Source organism: Balaenoptera acutorostrata, chromosome 12 (genome assembly GCF_949987535.1).
Source record: "Balaenoptera acutorostrata chromosome 12, mBalAcu1.1, whole genome shotgun sequence".
NCBI classification, from domain to species: Eukaryota; Metazoa; Chordata; class Mammalia; order Artiodactyla; family Balaenopteridae; genus Balaenoptera; species Balaenoptera acutorostrata.
Window position 1 is genome coordinate 84,295,072 of NC_080075.1, and position 20,620 is coordinate 84,315,691.

Below are 20,620 nucleotides of genomic sequence, written 5' to 3' on the forward strand. Positions count from 1 at the left end.
ACACTCTGACTCCTTTTTTTCCCCCTGAAAGCAGGAAATAAATCTCCAATGTAAAAGATACCCTTTCTGTACCAGGAGGTAGAGAGACGCCCTTCATATCGCAGACAGGGAATTGTATCTCCCTCCTCCAAATCCTTTGCCTTTGTGACTTCTCATCACCCGTCTCAGTTACACCATGCCCTCTTCCCCAGTTCTGGATATTTTTTCTGCCCTTAAATTCAGGAAACTGAATATAAATTAAAGATACCAAAAAGAAAACGTTAAACTAGGTTATCAATTAAAATCTCTAGGGAGATTGTTTCAAAGAGGAATTTATTTAATGCCACGTGCTTATGTTCTCATGATTATTACTCTGACCTCCCAAGTGTCTCATCATGGCACTGGTCCTCCTCCTGAAGTTATATTTTTGTCGTAATCTTAGGAACTGAAATGTGGATCCCCAAACTCTTTCACCTTTTCTCCCAGTAGAGTTATAGGCCAAGAGGAGATCTGATAGCCTGCCAGATCGTCCTCAACTCTCAGCGTGAAAATGTATAGTAGTGTTCCCATGACATCGCTGTAACTTCCACTTGTGTAATCTCATTATCTTTTAATTTCCTGCCCTCTGCCCAGTACCTGGTGTCCCAGAATAGCCATCCTTCAGTAATACATGCCAACATCCCAAACTTCTAGCTATGTTTTTATGAGAACACATTTCCATATTGTACATTCAGAAAAAAAAATTAATTTGTATTAGTCTGTCAGAAAAATGAAGCATTGAATTTTTTCTGTTAATGCTCTACTAGAAAGGGTGCCCTGAGAATGACAACTGACTGTTCTAGACAACTTAACAATGTCTTGCATTACAAAAACCTTTAGTCTGGGTGAATTCAAGTGGGAGCATGTTTAAAAGTCATTTTAAGAGAATAAATTTCTTATTTCAATATGCCACTCATGTTTTAAAATGTTGGTGGTTTCATCCATGAACAGTTTAAAAAAATTCTCCAGCTTTCATGAGAGAGACTAGAAGAGGAAGTTGATGATAATGTTTAATTTTCTTAACATTATTGATTTAGCTTTCATGGGTATGATTTATGAGAGATTCCTCAAAATTGCAAGTAAAAGAATCTAGGAAACACAGATATATAGAATACAATATAAAATTGGAGAAAATTGTATGCATTCCAAACATATAGTATTGCAGGAAAAATAAAATGTTACTTCAAGGACTCATTTATTTATTTTCAGAAAATAAGAGTATGAGAACTTCAGTCATATTATGTTAAACTTATGAAGACTATTATGTAGGTGTAGGTGGCATTCTGCTGGCTTAGATCTTACTTAATTCATATTCTTTGTAATCTCATCACACAGTATTGTAGAGAATAAATTCTGAAATATGAAATTTATAAGAGATTAATCAAAATCGAATTGTATAGTATGATTATACATTTGAGGAAGGTATTTTGGTTACTAAGTACCCTGTTGATTTTTATCTAAATGTACGATTAAATATTATAAATTAGAAAATATTCTTAAAACTAAGAAACTAAGTCTAGGACGTAGATGTACACTAGGGAGAAATATGATGACATTACTGCATCCAGAATACTTATAAAAGGATCGAAACTTGCAGTAAAAAAGGCTTACATTTCAATATATTTAGTATGAATGAAGCATACATATGCTATTTAACAGAAAATAAAGAAAACTGTCCTTTTTTTAAAATAAGGCAGATATAGTAACCACGCAATGTCCCCTACTTTTATATATAAACAAGAGCCATGAATTAGATTACTTGAAATACAGAAAATACACATCCTCAAGGGCACTGGAGTAATTCAATACCGTATGGGATTAGCTTTTTAAGAATGCATTGCGAAGGCCCTAAGGGTCTCACACCTCACTAAATTCAAACTTTTAATGCTCTCATTTCAATTTTGTCAGACATAATAATAGACCCTAAGGTGGGAATATGCTATTTAGAGCAAAATAGAAAAGCGTATCAATGGGCTGTAAATTATAGATGCATTGTATGGGCGGAAAATGTTTTAACCTTTAATATAGAGTATAATTTAAAAGCAGTAATCCAAAGAGGAAGAATAAGAAGTTACTTTATGGAAAGGAACAGAGTTGTTTCCTAAACAAAGGTCAAATATGACTTTATTCTTCTTTGGCTAGAAAATCAATATACATGTTACCCCTTTGCCTTTGAAAAGCAGTTCTATGTTTAGGTCAGTTTTAGGCATTTTCTTCTCATTTCTTCTTCTTAGTTGGCAGACTTTTCAAGAAAGAGAAATCAAAGCTTTGGAATGGATGTCCAACATTTTTTTTTTACCAACAAATCCCTTTACCATTATTTCCTTTCACTCTGCTTACCCCAATATATACCACATTTGGTAAGGTTTTCTACACAGTCACCATCTATGAAAAAATAATAATATGCTATTATGGAAGTAGTTTGGCTCTTGGAGTGTATTAGAACTGAATTTTTTAAAATCTATTGTTTTTTTATTGAAGTAGAGTTGATTTACAATGTCATGTTAGTTTCAGGTATACAGCACGGTGATTCAGATATACATATGTGTGTGTGTGTATATATATATATATATATATATATATATATATATATATATATATACTTTTTCAGATTCTTTTTTCCTTATAGGTTCTTACAAAATATTGAGTATAGTTCCCATACTATAGAGTAGGTCCTTGTTGGTTATATATTTTATACATAGTAGTGTGTATATGTTAATCCCATACTCCTAATTTACCCTCCCCGCCCCCCGAACTTGAATTCTAACTTGGCCCTTTGATGCCTTAGTAACTTTTAGCAAGTTAATTAACCTGATGGATCTTCAGCTCCATCCACTGATGGAGATTTACAACTGTGGCTGTGAGAAATAAATATAGTATGGATAATGGTGGTCCCAGAATTAGATACAAGATGGCTGTTATTGTTTCTGCTAGCTTTTGTTATTTGTTTTTCATCTTTTAAATTCATACCTTTATTCAAAACTGAAATTCCAGTAATATTCCAATAATATTTTTCATTCCTGAAACAGCGGAGAAATTGTATCTATTATTTACCTCTGGTGGTCTTCCCATAAAATCTTTCCTATTTCAGTTATTTATAAACTATTGTTTAAAATATTCCAAATCAATTTTTTATAACAGTGTTGGTATTAGCTCACAAATTCATATCACTACGTAATGTTCACTCTCAGGGCGGGTCCAGAGTAAGCATTCAGGGAATGCATGGTCCTTTCACTGCCTCTTTCCAACAACTTGGTGAACTCCAAACTGGGGACCCATGTTCTAGACCAAAGACTTTTTTCCAGTGCATCACTGGAGTTTGAAGAGTATTTAGATGTGTTCCTCTGGAACCTCCTGCCCTGGTTTCCTGACCTAAGTATTTTCCACAGAATGTAAGTATAAGAAGAGTTCTGACCACCTCCACTGTCATTCTGCTCTCTTGAGCAAAGAAGTAAAAGAAAAGAAAAAAGAAAAAAATTGTGACAGTTCCCTTAATGAACACCAAGAAGCTCAGAAAGTAGAAGTATAAACAAAACTCACCCCAAAACTGAGAGCATATGTTAAATACTGCTTTCAGTTCCAAAAGAGACATTCACACTGCTTTAAAACATGCTTATTTCACCCACAGGTATTGATGCAAAAGTTACAGCTGCAAAAATTATAAAACTTACTGAATTCTGTATAAAATCCTACTAAATTATATTGTTATAATAATCAAAAATACAACACTGCCCACTGTAACTTAATATTCTTCCCTACATAATACCAAGATATTCATATGATTCTATACTACTACATATTATAACATCTAGGTATATGCATGAACTGTTCCTTAGTTTAAATTATTAAATATCATATTTGAATTAGAAGCCAACATTTATTTCATGCATTCAAAAACATATACTTAAGTAAAAACCTAATGCTATATGTATATATATATATAGAATCCGTGTTCTGAAAACTACAAAACACTAATGGAAGAAATCAAAGAAGACTTAAGTAAATGAAGAGACATATGGTGCTGGTGGATTGGAAGGTTTGACATAGTAAAAGTGTAATTTCTCCCCACATTGATCTATAGATACAATGCAAAAACAATCAATCAAGACATTTTTATAGATATAGGTGAACTGATTATAAAATGCATAAGTGTGGTAGGCTGAAAAATGGTATCCCCAAAATATCCACATTCTAATTTCCAGAACCTAAGAATGATACCTTACATGGTGGGGGAGATCCTTGCAAATGTGATTAAGAATCTTGAGATGGAGAGATTATCCTGGATTATGCAGGTGGTCGCAAATGTAATCACAAGTGTCCTTATAAGTGGAACAGATGGAGATTTGACACAGACACATAGAGGACAAGGCAATGTGAAGACAGATCAGAGATATTTGGCGATGCTGGCCTTGAAGATGGAAATGATGCAGCCACAAGCCAAAGGAGCCACTAGAAGCAGGAAGAGGCAAGGAATGGATTCTCCTCTAGAGCCTCTGGAGGGAGTGCAGCTCTGTGAACACCTTGATTTTGGCCAGTGATACCGATTTCAGACTTCTGGCCTCCAGAAGTCTGTAAGAACTGTAAGGGAATAAATTTCTGTTGTTTTAAGCCACCATATTCATGGCATATTGTTATGGCAGCTCCAGGAAACTAATAGAATAAGGAAATGAAAGAGAACTAGAATAGACAACACAATTTGAAAAAGAAGAAACAAGGTTGCATGTTTTATAACTTCTCTTCTTCAAAAAACAGTGTTAAAAATAAGAAAAGGTATAGGAGCTCAAGGCTTTTCAGGGCATGAGCCACCTTTCTTCTTTCATGGCCTTGCAATAAACCTTTTTCTGCTCCAAACTCCGACATTTCAGTTTGTTTGGCCTCACTGTGCATCGGGCACATGAACTTGCATTAATAAAATGAAGACTCCTAAGATTTCAAGTCCAGGGCCAGGTTGAAAATAACACCTGTGCTGTGATAACAAAGAAGGGTGTTTTTTTTCTGAAAAGTGTCTCATTTAGAGTTAACTGGATTTGTCAAGATGTGATTTCTTCATCCACATATGATGACCTCTGAATTGATCACAGGGAAGCTTCCAGGAGAATGGTGTGTATGGATTATAACTTAGATCTCTGCATGATGAGAAAGGCTCTGAGCCCTAGGTTTAGGTGTGTCATTTATACTCAGGACTTACCAACCACTATATATGGTTCCAACTATCTGCTCCCAGGTCTGCCCTGGTTTTCGCCTCAGTCCAATCCAATATTGAGAATGGTCAGAATATCACTTCAGGAAATTCTTTTATAAAGAATATTTACAGAATGAAAAAAAAGAGAAAAGCTATAGACTGAAAAATACTTACAAAATATATTGTATTTGACAAAGCAGTTGTATACAAAAATACATGAATAACTGTCGAAGCTAAATAATAATAAGATAACCCCCTAAAAATGGAAATATAGACAGGCAGATGACCAAATAAAGATACAGATTTTGTATAAGCACAGAAAAAGGTGTTTAAGATCATTAGTCGGGGAAGGGTAAATTTAATCATGGGTGATAGAAGACCACAGCTATAGAATAGGTAGAATACTGATAATACTGTGGGCTGACAGGAGGCAGAGCATCTGGAGCTCTCATACATCGGTGCTTAGAATGCCAAGTAATACAGCCATTTTGGAAAGATGTTTGGATCTTCTTATAAAGTTAAATATATACCATGAAATGCAGTACTCCCACTCATAGATTTTTACCCAAGAGAAATAAAATTATATGTTCATACAAAGATGTATACTCAAATACTGAGAGCAGCTTTAGTCATAAACACACATACACACACACGGACAACCCCGATATCTATCATAGTTTGAATGGATTAACACATTGTGTCCATACTACTCAGTACGGACTACTGAGTAGTATGGGATGCTACTCAGTCATGAAAAGGGATTAACTACTGATCTATGCACAGCATTGATTCTAAGAACCTATATGCTAAGTGAAATAATCCAGAGACAAAGGCAGATGAGCTATATGATTGAATGTTATGAAATTCTGGAAAAAGGCATAACTATTGGGACAGATCTGTTTAGTTATGCTCACAGGTGGGGGATTGATGGGACAGTTGACAAAAGTGACATAAGGAAAGTTTTGGGGGTAGTGGTGGAAATATTCTATTTCTTGTTTGTGGTGGTAGTTTCATAACAATATACATTTGTCACTGTTTAGAGGACTACATACAAAGGAATGGCTTTTTATTTACAAAATCTTACAAACCTGACAAAAATAACTACTTGAAATTCAAACAAATATTTACAGGACAAGTGGCAAGTATTAGGTTTTAAAGGATGTGTATATGTGCTTGTGTATGCGTGTGTCTATTTGACGGACAGTAATTAATTTTATTTGCAAACACAAACAAGGTGGAGAAAAAGTGCCTTTTTTAGGCAATATGCTAAGTTGGTATTTATTTGGTAGGAGTACTACATAAAGTTGGCTTGCTTTTCCTGCGCATTTCAGAGCATCAATATTCAGTACATTAGCTGTTTCTGAGAGCTACTTCATGCCTAAATTATTTCATCACACACCTGACAGTACCTTTGTGTGAATAATTCACCCTATAAGAATCCCAGCTTATCTATGGGTTCCAAATCACTAGGATTCACTGAGGTTTTTCAGAGAGCTTCAATTGCTGCTACAAGGAACCAAACTAAATTCTCTGCTGTTGAGGCTGAAGATTTTATCATCATGTCAGGACTTCCCCTCACCTGTATTTTATGGTTTGCTGATGGATTTCTAGAATAGATTGTCAGATTTAGGATGACTGATACTGAAAATTCTCAGGGTTGTGACACAAGTAGTTTTAATTTATGTAAGTGCTGATTCCACTTTATGAGAATTTTCTCATTGGTTTGTTTTGTACTGTATAGTAATGTTTGTTCAGTAAAGAATAATTGGAAGTTATAATAAAGCTCAAAGGAAGAAACCACCCATTTCCCACTATAAAATATCATTTATTAATATGTTGGAATATATTATTTCATTCTCTTTCAAATGTATATGCGTATAATTATTATAAAATGAAATCTTATTAAAATGTAGTTTTAACTGAACATTTACCACGACCTACTTTCCATATCAATAAATGTAAGTCTTTGATGGTGGATAATAGTCAGCTATAGTGGTGGTATATTATTGAATGAATGTGAATAAGGAAATATATAATCCAACAAACATTTTCAGTTGGCAGATAGTTTTTCCCCTGAGATCGGGAATAAGGCAATGAAAAACTGGTTTTTGAAATGATTTTTAAAATATCATTTACAGTAGAACCAAAAATAAAGAAATACTATGTATAGACTCTAGCTGTGAAAAAAATAACTCATATGGAAGAAATCAAAGAAGATCTAAGTAAATGGATAGGTACTTCACGTTCATAGATTACAAGGCTTAGTACTGTTCCGACTTCATTTTTTTCCCCAACTTGATCATTTATTGAATACAATCCCAACTAAAATCCAACTTATTTTGTGGTTATCAACAAACTGAATCTAACGTTTACATAGAAGGGCAAAAGACCTAAAATATCCAACACAGTACTGAAGAAGAAAAATAAAGTTGGGGGATTCACACTACTCTATTTCAAGGCTTGCTGTAAAACCACCGTAATCTTATTTTCTAAAGCTGTTCTCCAATAAAAAGAATCAGGGTTCCTTGAAGAAATAACTGATCTATGACTAGGAGAGGACATTAAAAAAGATGGTCCTGGTGTATTCTGTAGTGTCAAAATACTACAAAAACTGTCAAGGTTATCGAAAACAAGGAAATCTGGGGAACTGTTACCGACAAGAAGAGCCTAAGGAGGTGATGACTAAATATAATGTGGTATTTTGGACAGAATCCTATAGGAGAAGAAAAAAGGACATTAGGCAAAGACTAAGGAAATCAGAATAAAGTATGGATTTTAGTCAATAATAATGTGTCAACATTGGCTTCTTAATTGAGACAAATATACTAATGCAAAATGTTTGATAATAGGGGAAAATGCGTGTGAGGGATATTGGAACTTTGTAAAATCTTCACAGTTTTTCTGTAAATCTAATTCTATCCTAAAGTAAAAATAATTAATACCAAACAAGACAGGGCTCAAAGAGTACAGGAACGAAGTACACATGGTATAAACAAAACAAATATCAAGATGGTAGACTTAAAAACAAGTCAATCATGAATTGCATTAAATTTAAATTACATCTGACTTTATCCATACCACTCCCCTAAAATTGTTTCTGTCAAGATCAACTAAAACTCCATACTAAAACAGTCCAATAGGAAATTCTCTGTCTTCATACTACTGAATCTGATACAACAAAATTTGAATAAGTTGACCATGTCTTTCTTGAAAAATATGTCTATTGGTTTTTGTGATACTGATTTTTAACCTAGTGACCATTTTATTTCTTGTTACTCTTCCACCCACCTTGCAGTTATTGAATAGCCACAGAGCTCAGCATGAGCCTTCTCTTCTGAGATAACATAGATTCCTATAATTTTCAGTACCGTTATATACACTCGAATTTATGCCACAAATCTGATTTTTACCCTGAGCTCCAGAACAGAGTTAAGTGCTTATCTGATGTCTCCACTCAAATATCTTAAACCTATTTTAAACTTCACATAAGTAAAATTGACATGTTTATCCACTCCACTAACACTTAATCTTGTTTTTCCCCCAGAATCTGCCATCTTGGTAAATGGGTCAGTATCTATTTAGCTATGTCAATCAGAAATCTAGGAGTTATACTTGATTCCTCTTTTCATTTACTTTTTCCATCCTATCTGTAGGCAAGACTCCTGAACTTTGCAACAAAAATCTCATATTCATTCACTTTTTCCTTTCTGCACTATTACCATGCTAAATCAAGTCACTATCATCTCTCATGCACCACTGCAGTAACCTTTTAACTGTTCTCCTTTTTTCCATTTTTGGCCACATTACCTTAATTACCTAAAAAGAAGCCAAAGTTATCTCTTTAAACATAAATCAGATTATGTTAATATCCTGCTTAAATCCCTTCCTATTCATTAAAATAATATCCAAATTTTGCAAGGCTAATTTTGTATTACCACATGTCCACCTTTTCTTTTTTCTTTCCCTCATTTATTCATTGATTTCTGCTCCCTCCTTCCCCCACAAATATTTTGCCAGAACTACTATAAGGGTCTTAGAATTCATTAGTAAACCAAACAGATGACAATCTCTTTCTTTATGGAGCTTACATTAGAGAAGGAGAGGGACAGCATCAAGAAAAAAACAAGTACACAGACAATCTTTGCTGTTCATGGTAGTGTCAAAGCAAAAAATCAAAACAAAAACAAAAAGAAACATGCAAACTAAGACTTTCATAATCAAAGGAAAAATATGATTGTTCCATGACCTTTAAATATTTTGTCAAAACAACACAAACTGTCTTACTCTCAGTTTTAAATATATAAGGAAATTTTAAAAAATTAAAAAATAACATTTATCTAGAGTATTATAATTTAAAATATTAGAAACATTGAGAACTAAAGTGGGTTTTTTTTTACTTGTAAAAAACTTATCAAAGGTAGTCTGAACTATATTCTTGACTTCAAGTTGCATCATTTATGAAACAGAGTAAGCATGTTTTCTCTGACTTGGCACATTGTCATACCCTTTTCCAAGTCTGTATCAGTTTCCAACACTTTATTCTTTGTGTTTTCTGTATCATGAAGTACAGATCTTCCTCGACTTACGATGGGGTTACGTCCAAATAAGCCCATTGTAAGTTGAGAACATCATATGTCGAAAATGCATTTAATACATCTAACCCACAAAATATCTTAGCTTAGCCTAGCCTACCTAAAATGAGCTCTGAACACTTACATTAGCCCACAGTTAGGCAAAATCAGTGAACACAAAGCCTATTTTATTAAAAAAATTCTTGAATATCTCATGTAATTTATTGACTTCTGTACTGAATGTGAAAAACAGGTTGGTTGTATGGGTACAGAATGGTTTAAGTGCATCGATTGTTGACCCTTGTGATCTGTGGCTGATTGGGAGCTGCATCTCGCAGCCACTGCCCAGCATCACAAAAATCTACCACATATTGCATTATTTACATCACAATTCATACACTGAAGAGATAGCAGTGAGGTCAGTACTTTATATAATTATTTCCAGTGACTATACTTTAGTAATTGTAATGTGAATGATGTAGTTGGGGGGGTCTGGTGTTATCTAACTAAATGATAGTAATTAGAATTCATGCATATCAGAACCATGCAAAGCAAAGACTGTTAATGCTATGAGTCTGTGAGTACTAGGAAGAAAATAAAAGAGCAAAGTAGGGAGAAAGAGAGTGTCTTAGCTCAGGCAGCTATAACAAGCTACCATAGACTTGGGTGCTTAAACAACAAATATTTATTTCTTACAGTTCTGGAAGATGGAGGTCTTAGATTAGGATGCCAGCATTGTTGAGTTCTCACAAGAGCACTCTTTCTGGTTTGTAGTATGACCATCTTCCTGCTATGTCCTCACATGTCAAAGAGAGAAAGCTCTGGTCTCTTCATCCTTTTATAAGGACACTAATCCCATCATGGGGGCTCCACCCTTATGACCTCATCTAAACCTAATTACCTCCCAAAGGCCCCACCTCTAAATACTATCACATTGGAGATTAGGGCTTCAGCCTATGGATTCAGGGTGGGGGACACAATTCAGTCCATAGCAGAGAGTCCATAGCAGGGAGTGACAGAAGAGGTGCTAATTTGATAGAGGAGCAGGACATTTCTTTTTTAGGAGGTGATATTTGTGTAAAGTGTGGCTATCCTGGAGAAGAGCATTCAGTCAGATTGCACCTTCCTGTCTTCCATTTACTCCCTTGTCCTTTCCATCCTACTTCTGCTGATGAGCCTTTGAGCTTTTGTGTTTATTTTCTTTCACTGCAATTCGCTTTCTTTGGCTGACTCATTCTCACCTGCGATTCTCAGCTGAAATATTACTTCTGCAGAAAGACTATTCTTGACCTGTATCTGACGTTGCCCCAGAGAATTACTATATAGTCTATCACCCTGTTTTTTCCTTCATGGGTTCTATCACAATTTGTAATTATGTTGTTTGTTTGTTTAGTTTTTATGTCTATCTTTCTCATTAGAATGTAATTTGTATGAGGACAAAGCATTTGTCTGCCTTATTTGAGAAGGTATCTCCAGCTGCTTTTAAAGTGTGTATTATATAAGGTAGGGAATACTCAATAAATGTCTTTTGAGTAAAGGAATAAAATTATTTCTTATGCTATTGTACCATAAGGAGGAAGTTATGCATATTTTTATGTCTAGCCCATAATATAGATCCATCCTGTGTTAGATGTTCAGTGTTGGCTGACTGATTAATAATATCTATCTTCTCTAGATTCCCCTTCTTTTTAAATGAATGTCCACATTTAATTATTTAAAATGTTTATCAAATACTTGCAATTTGTTTGGCATTTAAAAAATAAAATATTCTCGAGACTTCCCTGGTAGTCCAGTGGTTAAGACTCTGCACTTCCACTGTCAGGGGGCATGGGTTCGATCCCTGTTCAGGGAACTAAGATCACACATGCTGCGTGGCATGGCCCAAAATAAAAATAAAATAAAATATTCTATTTGTACTACTTTCTATACTGCCTAATATTACTCTCAATTCAAATAATTTGAGTTGTCCTGAAATTAGTGATATTTATATTTATTCTCTTAACATGACTTTTCAGTTCTTATGTTATAACATAGCCCCTTATAAACATTTTCTCTAAAAGAAACTTTTTCTTTACCCTCAAAATTCTAAAAACACCCTTTCCTTTATCTTGAAAGAAACAATTCAAATGATTTTCTAAAGACATCATTTATCAGCAGACTTCCTTGTACTGGAATACAAAGTTCCATCCACACATATCCTGCTTTTAAGAAATAAAGGGAAATCTTTATAAGATGTGATGAGAAAATGAAATATCTATGTATGTGTGTTTGTGTATGTATGCATGTGTTTACAAAAATAACACATGTATATATGTATATCTATGGCTGCCTATATCTACCCTATGATATAAATAATAGTATTGGAGATAGAGTGTTGTATTTTATCTATTTGCTTATCTCTAGATTCTTATAGTTTTCTTAATATGGAATAATGTAGGGGTTATTTACCTTACAGATATAAAATACAGATCATTCAACAAAAATATGATTAATATTGAATCTAGTTATTTTTTAGTCTATGTACATGTGCCTATAATATTATTTTAACATAACTTACTAGAAATTTAGAGTAAGTAGAAATTCTTGCTCTCATGTTATCTAAACCCAAAGTTTTTTAAATATGTAAAACTTAGTCATTGTGTGTGTGTTTGAGGGAGCGACTTGCCCAAGGCTACACAATGAATAGTAATAAAATTGATACTAAAATTATATTACCAGTACTACCAAAAATTTAAGGGCCATATGCTAACTGAAGGGCCACATGAAAACTGAAAATATGAAAGCTGTAGTGGAATCCATAAGGTTCAAATATTGCTTTAAGAAAGAAGTAAACAATGAAAATAATAGAAATAGCACAAAACCACAGCGACAAATATCATTTATTAAGCGCTTTTTAGATGATAAACAGCATTCTAACCACTTTATGTATGTTATCATACTATGTAATTGTCTCAACAAAACTGTGAGATTCATAGCATCATCATATCCTTATACGTAGAATAAAAATGAGTCAGAGAGTTAAGAAAAATTGCCTGAGTTCACATAGATAGTAATATTTAAATCCAAATAATGTGATTCTAGTACTATTAAAGCCTTGCACATTATATTTTTTGTTAATAATTTTTACTAAAGTATGTAATATATTCATGAATTATAAATACACACGAAGTCAGCAAGCTCATATAACAATCACAAGTGAAGTAGAAAATTACCAGCACTCCAGAGCATGTCCTCAGCCCCTTTATAAACTACCCTTTCCCTCAAAAGATAACAACTATCCTGACTTCTAAGAACACAGGTTAGTTCTGACTTTTTAAAAATTTTATATGTTGAATCACACACTTTCTTTCTGGCTGACTTCTTTCATTCTTTCTATATTGCACATATCACTAGTTTGTTCTTATTGTTGTATCATATTCCACCATGTATATATTCCACAGTTTATTTATTCTCTCCAATCACTACTGATGGATATTAGGGTTGCGGTTATTATCATTAGTATTGCTATGAATATTCCGTAATATTATTTCTGGATATCCCAATGTTCCACCACCATCTACTGAAAAGATTGTCTTTTCACTGCTACTTGGATTGCCACCCGCTATACAAGCATGTTAATATACTCTCACACCCACATCCCCACCATAAGTCCATTTGTTTATACTTGTACCAGTATCAAACTGTCTTGATTCTTTAACTGTGAAGTTGACAGCCTGTAATGTATGTCCTCCAACTGCGTTTTTATTCAAAATTGTCTTGACTATTCCTTGCATTTTCATATACACTTTAGAATCAGATTGTCAATTTCCATACACATATAAAACTTGTATTTTGATCAAGAATGTACTGAATCCATACAGTAATGATTCTCTAAACCTATACGCTCATCATATCCCACTACTTATTTGGATATTCTTTATGTTTCTTAATTACATTTTGTAGTTTTCAGTGTACATGTCTTGCATATCTTTTGTTAGATATAAGAGTTTCTTTTTGTGCAATTTATGGTTATTGTAATTATGACTCCCAAATTCTTTGACACGCCTTTCACTGATGGGTGGGGTTTATGTTCTTCCCTTTAAATCTGCGTGGACTTGTGACTCACTCATAATCAACTGAGTGAGGTGGAAAAGACAGAGTGACTTTCTAGGCTATGTCAGTAAGAGTTTCAGCTTCCACCTGTTTACTGGGAAATTTATTTTTAAAGTCTAGAGCTACACGGAGAACAACACAGAGGGAGGAAGCCCAGGCCACATGAAAATGTCATAGCAGGTAGCCCAGCCTCAAATCCCAGCTGAGGTTCCAGCCACCAGCCAGTATCACTGTCAGTCCTGTGAGTCCAATGCCACATATTATTCCAGTATACAACCCTAAAGTAGCTGTGCCTAGTCCAAATTCTTTATGCACTGAACCCAAGAGCATACTAAAATAGTTGTTTTAAGTTTGTAAATTTAGTGATAATTTGTTACACAGCATTAGTAACTGGAACACTGTTATAAAACACCACTTTAAAAAATTATGTATTTTTTTTATCATTTTAGAGAAATGGAATAGATTTTTGTATATTAACCTTGTATCCAGACATTTGGCTAAATTAACTTCTTAATATCTCTAATAGCCTGTTTGGGCTGCTATAACAAAATACCACAAACTGAGAAGCATATGAAAACAGAAAGTTGTTCTTCACAGTTCTGGAGGCTGAGAAGTCCAAAATCAAGGTGCTAACATGGTGACATTTTGGTGAGGGCCCTCTTCCTGGTTCGTAGCCTGTGACTTCTCACTCTGTCCTCACATGGTGGGAGGGGCTAGAGAGTAATGTGGGGTCTCTATTATAAGGCACTAATCCCATTCATGAAGGTGCCACCTCATGACGTAATCACCTCCCCAAAAGCCCACCAACTAACACCATCACCCTTGGAGTTAGGATTTCAACATTTGAATTTGGGAGAGGGATACAAACATTCAGGTCATAGAACTATTCTTCATTTATTTATAAAATTTGGGGATTTTTCTACACACATTTATGTTGTCTGTGAATAATGAGCATTTTATTTGCTCTCATCCAAACAGAGATGTTTTATTTAATTTTTGCCTACTTGATGATAGCCATCTAAGAGGTGTGATGGGATATCTAATGGTAGTTTTGATTTGCATCTCCCTGAATATTTGTGATGTTGATCATCTACTCATGTACCTGTTAGTCATTTATATGTCTTCTTTGGAAAGATGGCTGTTAAAATCCTCTGCCCATTTTTTAATTGAATTGTGTGTTTTTATATTGATTTGTATGAGTTCTTTATATATTTTGGATATTAATTCCTTTTCAGATATACAACTCACAAATATTTTCTCCCATTCTATGGTTACCTTTTTACTTTGTTGATTGTTTCTTTTGCTGTGCAGAAGCATTTCAATTTGATGTAGTACCACTTATTAATTTTTGCTTTTATTCCTCGTGCTTTTGGTGCCGTAGCCAGAAAAAATCATTACCAAGACCAGTGTTAAGGAGCTTTTCCTCTGTGTTTTCTTCTAGGAATTTTAGGGACTTGGGTCTTATGTTTAAGCCTTTAATTAATTTAATTTTTGTAAGTGGTGTAAGATAGGGGTCTAATTCCATTCTTCTGCATATAGTTATCCCTTTTCCCCAAACCACTTATTGGCAAAACTATGGTTTCCTCATTGATTATTCTTGACTCCCTTGTCATATTTTGGTTGGCTGTGTATGTGAAGGTTTATTTCTAGGCTCTTGATTCTGTTCCATTGGTCAGTGTGTCTATTTTTATGCCATAATTATACTATTTGATTATTAAATCTTTGCAGTATAGTTTGAAATCAGGAAGTGTGATGCCTGCAGCTTTGCTCTTCTGTCTCAGGATTGCTTTGACTATTCAGGGTCTTCTGTGGTTCCATACAAATTTTAAGATTTATTTTTAAAAAATTCTGTGAGAAATGTCATTGAAATTTTGATAGGGATGACATTAAACCTATAGGTGGCTTTAGGTAGTATGGACATTTAAACAATATTAATTCCTCTGATCTCTGAACACTGTAATTATTCAATGTATTCGTGTCTTCTTCAATTTCTTTCAACAAAGTCTTATAGTTTTCAGCCTCCAAATCTTTCACCTCCGTGTTTAAATTTATGCCTAAGTACTTTTTATGTTTTTGAAGGTATTTGTGAATGGGATTGTTTTCTTTATTTTCTCTTAGATATTTTGTTGTTAGTGTATAAAAATGCAACTGATATCTGTATGTTGATTTTGTATTCTGCAACTTTACAGAATTCATTGATTAGTTTTCACTTTGTTTGGTGAAGTCTTTAGGATTTTCTATATATATTATCATACCATCTGTAAACAAAGACTTTTTTTACTTCTTTCTTTCCAATTTGGATGCCTTTTATTTCTTTTTTATGCCTGCTTAGGACTGCCAGTACTATGTTGAATAGCAGTGATGAAAGTGGGCACCCTTTTCTTGTTCCTGATCTCAGGGGAAAAGCTTTCAATCTTCCACCATTGAGTACAATGTTAGCATGAGGCTTGTCATATACGGCCCTATTATGGTATGTTTCTTTTATGCTCAATTTCTTTACAGTTTTTATCATGAAAAGATGTTGCAGTTTGTCAAATGCTTTTTCTGCACCTATTGAAATGATCATATGAATTTTATCTTTCATTCTATTCATGTGGTGTATCACGTTCATTGATTTAGGTATGTCAAATGTTCCTTGCATCCCAGGAATGAATCCCACTTGATCATAGTGTATGATTGTTAATATGCTGTCGAATTAAGTTCACTAGTATTTTTGGAGAATTTTTGCATCTATATTCATCAGAGATATTGGTCTGCAGTTTTCTTTTCTTGTAGTGCCCTTATCTGGCTTTGTTATCAGGGTAATGCTGGTTTCATAAAACAAGTTTGGGAGGGTTCCCTTCTCTTCAATTGTTTGAAAGAGTTTGAAAGGGATTAACATGGATTCTGCTTTAAATATTTAGTAGAATTAACCAGTAAAATCATGTACTCCTGGCCTTTTCTTTGTTGTGAGAAATCTACTTACTGATTCAATCTCTTTACTCACTGGTCTGTTCAGATTTTCTATATCTTCATAATTCAGTTGGTAAGTTTTATGTTTTTAGAAATTTATCCATTTCTTCTACATTGTCCAATTTGTTAGTGTATAACTGTTCGTACGAGAGATAACAAGTGTTAATGAGAATGTGGAGAAAAGGGAATCCTTTGTGCACTGTTGATGGGAATGTAAGTTGGTACAGCCAGTATAGAAAACAGTATAGAAATAGTACAATAAAAGTTCTGATTTGGAAAACAAGTGTATTCCTCCAACTTTTTTCTGAGGAAGATATCTTTCAAATATTAACAGAGAGATATTTAAGCATGTAACAATTCAGGTAATAAAATCTTCTTGAAAAGAAAGTTGAAAACAAAATGTCACGGAAATAAGTAATAAAATAATGTTCAGGGAGATAATTTAAAAAATAAAATTGGTTATGAGTATTAAATATAAAACTAATTAAATGTTTCCTTCAGTGAGAATCAGTAGTCTCCATTCTACCTTAAGACGGGTTTATTGGAGGATGGGTATCTTATCCCCTAGGGTTATTACCCATTTTCACTAAATTAACACTGGTAAACTCCTGTAGGGATAATGTGCTCTAAAATTAGACATGTAACTCCAGAATGTGTAAATGGAGCCTAGGAGTTTACTAAGTTGTCTCAAGATACTTTGCATATGTTCGGAGGTATAGGAAAATCCAAGTAAATCTATCTACCATTTTTAGTTCATGTAAATATAACTCTTGGATCTAGGTGCTTCGTGTCTATCTACCAAGTTTGTGAGACAGGCTATATGGCGGTTATATTTCTAATCATTATGTTTATTTTCGACCATCAAAAAGTCACTAGGGTTGAGATTTCATATTAAATGATTATCATTGCTGTGCATTTAATTAAATTTCTTGCATTATCATGCAAGTTGCTTAAACAAAAAAGGGTGTCTCTGCTGATCCTCAAGTCCCACTTCCTTACATAATATATGTTTCCTCTTTGGACCTCAAAATATTGAATACAGAACAAATCTATGATATATTTAAAGTGAAGGTGAAATAGAGACAGGAGGGGGAGAAATGAAGGGATTAGGAGAAATATGAATTGTTCAAGTGACTACTATTTGTAGGTGCTTTGCATAAATCATAAAATTTCTCCAAGTTAGATATGATTGCTCTCATTCCCAAAGATACATATCAGTGTACAGAAAAGATATGCAATGTATTCAAGATCACATATCTATTAAGTGAATGAACTAGCATTTTAATACATATCTGTTCAATGTAAATCCTACCTCCTTGTCAGGTATAGTTTCTTAATATCTTTGATAATATACATAAAAATAAATACTTATTTGGGGTTAAGCATAAATATAAGAATGATCAGAATAGATATGGAAGATAGAACTGATGTAAAAAGGAGATTGATTTTTGTTATTGCTTTTTTTTTTTTTTTCAACACTGCAATCTTGTTTAGGTTATCCATGGTTATCCATACATTATTTTTTTTTTCAAGTGAAAATCAATTTTCCTTTTCTAAAGTGTGTCTTCTCTGATGGAGAAAGCACTGGTCTATTTCACAGAAATCCAATATTCTAATATTGTATAAATGTAAGTTGGATATTTTATCTCCTTCATGAGCAATTACCTTTTCTTTTTTTTAAAGAGGTAAATAATTACTGTTTGGTCTACCTCACTGGTTTGTTATGGGGGACGCGTGAGCTAATGCATAGGAAAGCACTGTAAAAAACCTAAAGTGTCAAATGCATGCAAGAGATATTTAATACTATTTAATGAATCATTAGACCACAGTCCCTTCAAAGGAAAGGATATAGTATTTTAGTTTATTTATTTATTTTGAGGATTCTTCAGCAGACAAAAATTGACTAGTACGGTGAAGTTATTTCAGAGGAATTTACTGAATGAAAACTGAGGTAACCTTTATACATACTGTATCAATTTAGGAAGAATGTTGGATACAGAATCTTATTAATCTATAATGCCCACAACCACCTTGTAAGGTGGTTAATATTCATTCATTAAAATATAAATGGAGAGAGTGGATGAAAGCATCCGGCAACGTTATCATTATTTAAACATCAACCCAAAATACAAGAATATAGCAATTTGCTTCCAAAAGGGAAGAACCAACACTTCTGTATACAATAAAACATCACAGAAAAGAATATCGATTCTCTATCCAACTAGCATGAGACCCACCAGGATGTCTTCTTGCATCTGGTCCTCTGGCTGCAGCAGGAGAACCCAGGTGTGGAGCAATCCCTGGCAAAATCAGAGATTAAATTCTGGGAGTTGCAAGAGCCAATATGTTATGACAGGATTCTAAGCCAAGTTTAGGAAATGTCACTTTAGATGGTATCTAAATGATATTAAAACTTAGAGAGAAGTCACTTAAACCATTGAAGTGAAGGGATTTAGAGGGAAGTTTCCTCAGGTGATTTTCATTTCAAATACTTTTGCTTAGCATTTTATATAGTATGGTGTATTTACTGAATCCTTTATAGTGTTGTACCGCAGTGGAAATAAAGATGAGTGAGGCATACTCAGAATCATTTATCTGTTTACATTCTAATTGGTTTATAGCACAACTCAAAAATAGTACAGTGTGCTTAGGCAAATCTGGAGCTCCGGAGAGACACCTACACTAAAGTTGAAATTTGGAGGTCAACAGCCAATTGCTATTATTTACAGGTATAAAACTGGGTGAGATTATACAGAGAGAGGGTGTGTCACTCAACTCAAGGACATTTTCTCATTTGCAGATGAATAGTCAAATCATTTTAGTTTGTAACTTGTAGTTTTGAGGAGGTTTTAATGCGAAATAAACGCCATTGATTCAGAGAAATAAATGTCCTGATAAAGATTACGATTTAAACCACTAAAACTTTCAATATCCTGTAAGCATATCCTTTAATCATTGTTTACGAAGTTCCCTAAATACCTGGTAATTGTGATCTCAAAGTTAAATAGATATGTCTTCAGAAGGAAAAGTAAAATATTGGAAAAAATCACAGAAATCAAGGAAAGACATTCTCTGCTCCAAATTCCTCATTTAAAAATAACTGCTCACACTTATCAGTGGCTTTTCTTCAGCAATACTTGAGCAAGTATGCAAAGATTTATGCTCAAAGCTATTATTCATTGTGATTATAATTGGAAGAGCCTAACTTACTGTATTTTCCTAATAAATATTGTTAAATCATAGGTGTGATGACATGTGTGATTGGTAAACCACATTAACAATAATAACATATATTTAGTTAGTCTTACATGATAAATACTTTGCATTCATTTTCACTAATATTCAAAACAGTTTTGTTGACAGCTGCAAAAAATGGCCACAATCTCTTTGAAGCTGTCCCTGTGAAGAAGGGGAGTTTATTTCTCATCTTATTTGGATTTGGCCATGTGTCTTAATTGGCCAATAGGATATTGGCACCCCTGACTAAAGCATATAGTTAAAAATACTTGCACATTAGGGCTGACCTTGTCTTGCTTCTGGGGACTTTTCCTTCATCACGTATATAAACCTAAGTTAACCTCCTGGAAGGTGAAAGGACATAGAAAGGAGGCTCCACTTTCACCGACAGCCCAGTTGAGGGCAGACGTGTGAGATCATTCTAGATCACTCAAGCCCAGACGAGCCAACTCAGACCAGAGGAACCACCCAATTAAGAGCTAATTAAGGACTTCCCTGGTGGCGCAGTGGTTAAGAATCTGCCTACCAATGCAGGGGACACAGGTTTGAGCCCTGGTCCAGGAATATC